We start from the raw sequence: 7,626 nt of genomic DNA on the forward strand, positions 1-7,626 counted from the left end.
TCAGGAGTTACTTCTGGTTATGCACTCAGAAATTGCTCCTGGCTTGGGGGACAATCTGGGACACTAGGGGATCTAACCATAGTCCTTCCTAGGTTAGTGTGTGCAAGGCAAATGCCCTACTGCTTTCATCATGGCTCTGACCCCTCAGAGTTATTTTTAAATGCACATTGATTTTTAAGTTCATTGATCTTAGAATCAATGAATTATGGACTATCACTTCCGTGTACTCATAAGAAGAAAAAAAAGATTTTTTTTTTTTTTTTTTTGGTTTTTGGGCCACACCCAGCGGTGCTCAGGGGTTACTTCTGGCTATCAGCTCAGAAATAGCTCCTGGCAGGCTCGGGGGACCATATGGGATGCCAGGATTCAAACCAACCACCTTGGGTCCTGGGTTGGCTACTTGGAAGGCAAATGCCGCTGTGCTATCATCTCTCTGGCCCCAAGAAGAAATATTTAAACAAAATTAAAATTAGCTAAGTATTCCTAAAAATCCTAATTCCTAATCTTAAAGATAGACTATTCTGCATCACTTTTCATGAACAATCTTTTGAGGGGGCAGGGATGAGGAACACACCCAGCGATATTCAGAGTTTACTCCTGGCTTTGCAATCAGAGATTAATCCTGACAGGCTTGGGGGGCTTTCTGGGGCTGGCTGCATGCAAGACAAGTATTCTACTCACTGGACTGTCTGGTTAGCCCCATAATAAAGGACTTTGGGCAGCCCACACATGGAGGTGTTTAGGATTTATTCTTGGTTCTGTGTTTAGGGATCACAGCTGGTTATTTTCAGGGGACCATACGAGGTGCTGGGGATCAAATCCAGGGCAGCCGTCTGCAAGGCAAGAACCCTGCTCATTGTACCTTGCCCCAAAACAGACTTTTAAAAAGTTTTAGATCATTCTTTGGCCTTTTAGTTAAGGTCAAGCGTTGTAGCTGATCTTATCAGTTTGGTATCTGCTAAATTCTCTATCTGAGGACAACACATTAAATAGATTTTTTTGTTTTGTTTTGTTTGGGCCACACCCGTTTGATGCTTATGGGTTACTCCTGGCTAAGTGCTCAGAAATTGCCCCTGGCTTTCGGGGACCATATGGGACGCCAGGGAATCCTTGGCTAGCTCTTGCAAGGCAAACACCTTACCTCCGGCACCACCTCACTGGCCCCAAATAGATTTTTAAAGGAGAGATTTGAATTGGGAGCTTTCTCTGTCCACAATACATTCTGCATCTACCTGGTATTCTAGTATTTCTGGGAAAGGTTTATCCCTCTTACAAAAAAAAAAAATCAAATTTTAGGTTGACAGAAAAACATTCAGTAAAGTGTACAGAGTTCTTATAGACACTGTCACATGTAATTGTCCTTATTTTTGACATCTTGTAGTCTTGTGATATATTTATCACTGATGAGATAATACTGATATGTAGTTATTAACGAAATCATAGTTTAGGACAGGATTGTTAGTATTCTCTCCTGGTGTTTTACATTTTATGAATACAGCAATTTTATAATGCCCTATGTCCACCATTAAAGTATCATAGAGGATCATAGCCTCTACCTGCCCCCAAATTTCCCTGTGTACCCCAATTTATTCATCTCCCTTCAAAATCCCTTGACATCTGGTATCTTTATTATCTTCTGATTTTTGCTTTTAAGGGTTAGAGATGTGGCTTTGTGGTGAGTCTTGCACGAGTGAGACCCTGAGTCCAGTGCCCAACAACAATAACAAAAGCATAATCCTGCCTTTTGAATAATACCAAGTAGTTCCAACCAAGCTAACTTCTTTTCTTACTTTCTTTTTTCAGCATCAGAGTTTTTATTAATAAGAGGGGTTTATTGTTTGGTTTGATTTGGTTTTGGTTTCTGGGCTACACTCAGCAGTGCTCAGGGGTTTCTCCTGGCTCTGAGTTCAAAAATTAATCCTGGTGGGGCTCAATTGATCATAATGGATGCCAGGGATCCCAGGTTGATTGCATGCAAGGCAAACTCCCTGCCCCCTGTGCTATCACTTTGGCCACTAATAGAAGATTTTATAAGAGTAAGAATTTATACCAGCAAGAGGAGCTGTGGAGGGAAGAAATTCTCCTTTATTGGTTATTGTGGACTTCATAGTCCCACAACGACATAGGTGCTTGAAAATCGTGTTCCACTTCTTCAGTAAGTTCTTTCTCCTATAGGTACAAGTTTATGCTGTTTCAGCTTTTTCAGGTCCCTGGCAGCAGCATCTGTGTTACAACTTTATTGCAGACCTTCTTCTCCAGACAGTCAATCATTACTAACCACAATGTCTGGATCTCACATTGCCTGGAAGCTACCAATGCCACACCTCTCAAGCTGACTTCTTTCATCCAGTGAGTGTTAAACATTTGTTAATCAGTTCTCGAATATTGTCAAAATATCAGCAGATGCTTGGGTCTGAGGAGACTACGTCACTGCACTTTTTTGGTGAATTTATTCTCCCTTTTTTGGGGGGTGCACATCTAGCAGTGTTCAGGGCTTACACTTGCTCAGGAATCACTCCTGGCAAGGCTCAGGGGGAGCATTTGGGCTATAGGGCACAAAACAGATAAGTGTCCTACACACTGTACTATCAGTGCAGTGATCTGCATCTTTTAGTAGCCTCTGCTTCTGCTCTAGTTTCTTTAGTGATTAGAATGTGTAGTTCAGGACTGGAGAGTACAGGAATAAAGCACTTGCTTAGCATGCAGCCATCTCCAGTTTGATCCTCAGCATCAGACATGTCCCCTGAACATGATCCCAGTGCTCACTCCTGAGCCAGACTTGGGTGTAGTCCAAATCTCATGTACCCCAAAAAGGGAATAGAAAATGCAATACAATTTTGAGGTACTTAGAGACATGTTATTTTGTATGATTTTACATTTGCCTAAGCTCAGGATTGCATGTTTCCCCAGGGGAAATGCATCTTGAGAAAGATGTGAACAGCTTCTGTTCAAAATCCACAAAGAATGTTAGAAAATGAATATCGTCATAGCTTTAATATATATGTTACAATGTATAGATCATACAAGTGAAATAAATCGTGATGATAACATCTTTGACTAAGAACAGCCATGTTCAATAGCATCATTATAACTTCCATCTAGCCAAAGGCAATTGTGTGGTACCTTCATTTGCATTGTATTCCAATAACAAAAAAATTATGGAGACCAGTGAGAGAACTCAAAGGACATGTTTTGCAAGTGAAAAGTACAGCACTTTTCACACACAAATAATATTAGCACCACACACACAAAATTAACAAACATCTTGGTAAAAAAAATTTTGACGAGCCGGGAGAGATAGCACAGCGGTGTTTGCCTTGCAAGCAGCTGATCCAGGACCAAAGGTGGTTGGTTCGAATCCTGGTGTCCCATATGGTCCCGCGTGCCTGCCAGAAGCTATTTCTGAGCAGACAGCCAGGAGTAACCCCTGAGCACCGCCGGGTATGGCCCAAAAACAAACAAAAAAAATTTTTTTGATAGCTGTATAGGAATGAATTGATAAAAATACACTAGCATAAATTTGGGAAGGGACAGAATCACACTCATCTCTGTTCAGGAGTCATTTCCAGAGGTTCTCAGAATAGACCATATGTTGCTGGGGATTAATTTTGGAGTTCCTATATATAAATCATGTATTCCAACACTTCAAAGCATTTCCCTGGTCACTAAGTGTAAATCTATAATAAATTCAGTCCAATAATGAAATTAAAAGTAAAATGAGGGACTAGAGCAATAGTACAGCAGTAGGGCGTTTGCGTTGCATGCAGCTGACCCAGGATAAACCTGGGTTCAATCCCCGGTTTCCCATGTGGTCCCCTGAGACAGAAGCAATTTCTGAGCACTTAGCCAGGAGTAAACCCCTGAGTTTCACCGGGTGTGCCCCCACCCCGCAAAAAAAAAAAAGTAAAATTAAATTTTTAAGAAAAATATCTTATTTGAACAATACTATTGTTCAATACTACATCAAGTGGATTGAGTGGGAAATGGTCAGTGCTAGGGGTCAAATTCCTGTCTGCACATGCATGGCAGGAACTCTGCTACTGAACTACAACCCCAGGTAGTAAGCTTGATTTCAAGGAGTATGGAGAACCACAAGAAGAAACACACACATACACACAGACACACAGACACACACACACACACACACACACACACACACACAGAGTATTCTTCTTAAGCACACAGAAAATATTTACCGAAAGTGACCGCAGGGCAACTGGCAACAAAGGCAAGGAATGTAGGGCTGGAGAGATAGAGCTCAAACTTCTGAGCTTTACATGCAGGAGATTTAGATTAATTCCCAAACTCTGAGCTGGAAGTGGCCCCTGAGCACCTCAAGGTACGACCCACAAAAAAAGAAAATATCTCATAAGGACTTTCTTAGTATATATTAATCAACTTCTAAATCTAAGAATGAAAGTTAGTTAGCACTACATCTATGAATTAAGCACACTTTTTTTGTGTGTTTTGTTTTGTTTTTCGGGCCACACCCGTTTGATGCTCAGGGGTTACTCCTGGCTAAGCACTCAGAAATTGCCCCTGGCTTGGGGGACCATATGGGACACCAGGGGATTGAACCGTGGTCGCGATCTTTCCTTGGCTAGCACTTGCAAGGCAGACACCTTACCTCTAGCGCCATCTCACCGGCCCCTGCACACTTCTAATCAGTATAAAGAAATTCTATAGGGGCCAGAGAGATAGCATAGAGGTAGGGCATTTGCCTTGCATGCAGAAGGACAGTGGTTCGAATCCCAGCATCCCATATGGTCCCCTGAGCCTGCTGGGAGTGATTTCTGAGAGTAGAGCCAGGAGGAACCTCTGAGTGCTGCCAGGTGTGACCCCCCCCAAAAAAAGAAATTCTATAAAGTGCTGAGATATGAAAAAATAAAAACGCTGTATACTATTGAAACAGTAGCTCTAGTGGTGTCCAGAGCTGGTCTGCTGGTCTGTTAAACTGGTCTGCTTCAGTTTAACCCACTTCAGCTTCTGAATGTTGCCTGTGAGCTGCTCATAGGCCCCCTGCTCCTGAGAACTGTGCTCAGTTGGTGGAATCATCTCAACTGAGAGATTATGCCCCATCTACCACTTCCACCAGCCAATCATTGACTCCAGGAAGGAAAAAAGTCTCTCTCATGTGCCTCAGGGGACACCTGTTCTGTGGTAGTTCATGCTCAGAGCTCTACTGCTAAAATCACTTGCTCTCTCCCCCAAATCTGCCTTCTCTGCTGTACCTTAAAATAAATAAATACATTTCTCTCCATAAATAATCTACACCTGAATCTACACATAAATAATCTACACATGAATCTACAAAGTGGGCGTTAAATACTAACAATGAAAACATATTAATTGAAAATGGAATTTTAAACTTTCAACAACTTTATTTTATTTTATTGAAACCATTATGATTGACCAAGTTGGGTTTCAGACATACAACGAATCAGGACCAATCCCACCCCCAGTGTTGACCTCCCTCCACTATGTTCCCAGACTGTATCCCAACCACTACCCTTTGTCCCCCAACCTGCCAGTATAACAGGCCCACTTAAAGTTTGGGTCTCTTGGATCCATTGTTGTTGACTTCAGCTTGCATATTTAGTCTGTCTTTTTTTTTTTTTTTTATAATCTCCACCAATACACCTGAGACCACTTGGCCCATGGCCCCCATCCTCTCATATTTGTGTTTTTTCTCCTCCACTCAGTTTTGCTTCTCTTCACTGTACTCTGGGGCCAAGGGTGTTCGAGACAACTCCCATTTAGAGCATTACTATGAACATTTTTAAGAGTAGATGAGGGAACAGAAGATAGGACAGTGCCTAGGTTGCACACCTAGCATGTGTCAGATAAAGTTTGATCCTAAAACCACCACACAATCCTAATGCCTAGGAAATCCCAAGTGTCTTAGATGCCTGATGGGAAAATAAATGGGAAAAAATACCAAATACATGATATATATATAATAGATTATAATTATACATAATTATTACAACAGAAGGCTTTATGTCTGATGACAAATTACAGTGTCACAGATACGAAGGCAAGGACTGTGTGGTGGTCTTTGCTGCTGAACAGAGGCTATTGGTTGGACTTTATGAGTCTTCCGTAAAGGCATGAGAAAGCCTGGAGTTCCAGCTTCTCTCACTCAGGTGGTCTTTTCATAGGCACCTCTTATAGAAATGAATGTTCAAGATGGTTTGCTTCCTTGAGTTGGGGTTCCCCCTCCTCCATGCCAGGTAGTCTTTTGGGCCAGGAACTAAATCTCTGTCTCTGCCAATTGAGTGTGGCTACATCTAGCAGAACACTAGACCCTTGGAACCATTACTTTGGAAACTAAAGTTGCTTCCCCAATAGTGACTTTTCTTTTAGATCCCTGGCTAATCAGCCCTAAACAAGGTCTTCCCCAAAACCAATTTCTTGGACAACTCGGATACCAAGTAGTTGTGTCATGTAATACCTGGGGTTTTGCAGCCAGCCATCTATAAGTTCCTCCTAATTGTCCAGAGATAGTCAGTTCTTTTCCTCATTCCAAGGGTGATAGACTCATGGGACAAATGCTTCCAAATAACTCAAATTCAGGAGCCAGAGTGATAGTACAGAAGATAGGGCTTGCACATGGCCGACCTGGGTTTAATTCCCAGCCCAAAACCCAAAAATAAATAAATTCAAATTCAAATCTGTCTCTCTCTGTCTCTTTCTTTGTGTGTGTGTGTGTGTGTGTGTGTGTGTGTGTGTGTGTGTGTGTGTGTGTGTGTGTGGTTTTTGGGTCACACCCAGCAGTGCTCAGGGGTTATTCCTGGCTCCATGCTCAGAAATTGCTCCTGGCAGGCACGGGGGACCATATGGGTTGCCGGGATTCGAACCGATGACCTCCTGCGTGAAAGGCAAAAGTCTTACCTCCATGCTATCTCTCTGGCCCCTCTCTGTCTCTTTCTTGTCTCTGTCTCTGTCTGTCTCTGTTTCTCTCTTACTCTATCTCTGTGTCTATCTCTTTTTTCCCAGCCTGCCCAGGTGCTCTCCCCTCTTGGTGCTGAGGTTGGGAGAGAACACTCTTCCCTCATGGCATTAGTGGAAATCAGAACTCAGATGGTCCAATCTCCTGCCCTTTGCCTTCACCTCCTGCTCTCTGTGAGAATGATAAACAAGTCAGTTGTAGCCTCCAGACCTCAGGGATTTTTTTAACTGAAACAGGAGGCTAAATAAAGTACTTCCTCTGGGGGAGGGAAGGGTTGGGGCGGGCAGGCAGTGGTGAGGTGAGGTGTCACTGAAGTCCAGTTCTTTTTCATGAATGAAAAATAAATAAATAAATAAGAAGTTTTCATCAGGAGCCTCCTCACAGCTAGGAAATTCCAGTCAGCTTTGCTCCCGACACCACTTCCTGCTGCAGAAGGAAGATGGATTCCGTTCCAGATATTCTGGGCCCCAGCCTTGGCTGGCTTCCCTGGCTGGAGTGTTTATTTGGCAGTTGCTACATTCTTCCTCCACCACCAGGTCCATCCCATCACCCTCTTCTTCCTACCTGGAAAGGAGGGAGTAAAAGAGCCAACCCCACTCCCAAAGGGCCCCCTTCCTCCCACTAGTCTTCTTCTCACAGCATTCCTGACCCCAATAAGCATGCAAACCCTTATT

The 7,626-nt window shown here is 42.9% G+C and overlaps 1 non-coding gene across 1 annotated transcript; it reads left to right on the top strand.

Moving 5' to 3' along the window:
• The first annotated feature begins 895 nt into the window (after positions 1-895).
• LOC126019551 (U2 spliceosomal RNA) lies at positions 896-1,093 on the top strand. The gene has a single exon (XR_007499211.1). It is a non-coding gene; the product is annotated as a U2 spliceosomal RNA (small nuclear RNA).
• Positions 1,094-7,626: the final 6,533 nt, after the last annotated feature.

The sequence above is a fragment of the Suncus etruscus genome, chromosome 9 (assembly GCF_024139225.1).
Source record: "Suncus etruscus isolate mSunEtr1 chromosome 9, mSunEtr1.pri.cur, whole genome shotgun sequence".
NCBI classification, from domain to species: Eukaryota; Metazoa; Chordata; class Mammalia; order Eulipotyphla; family Soricidae; genus Suncus; species Suncus etruscus.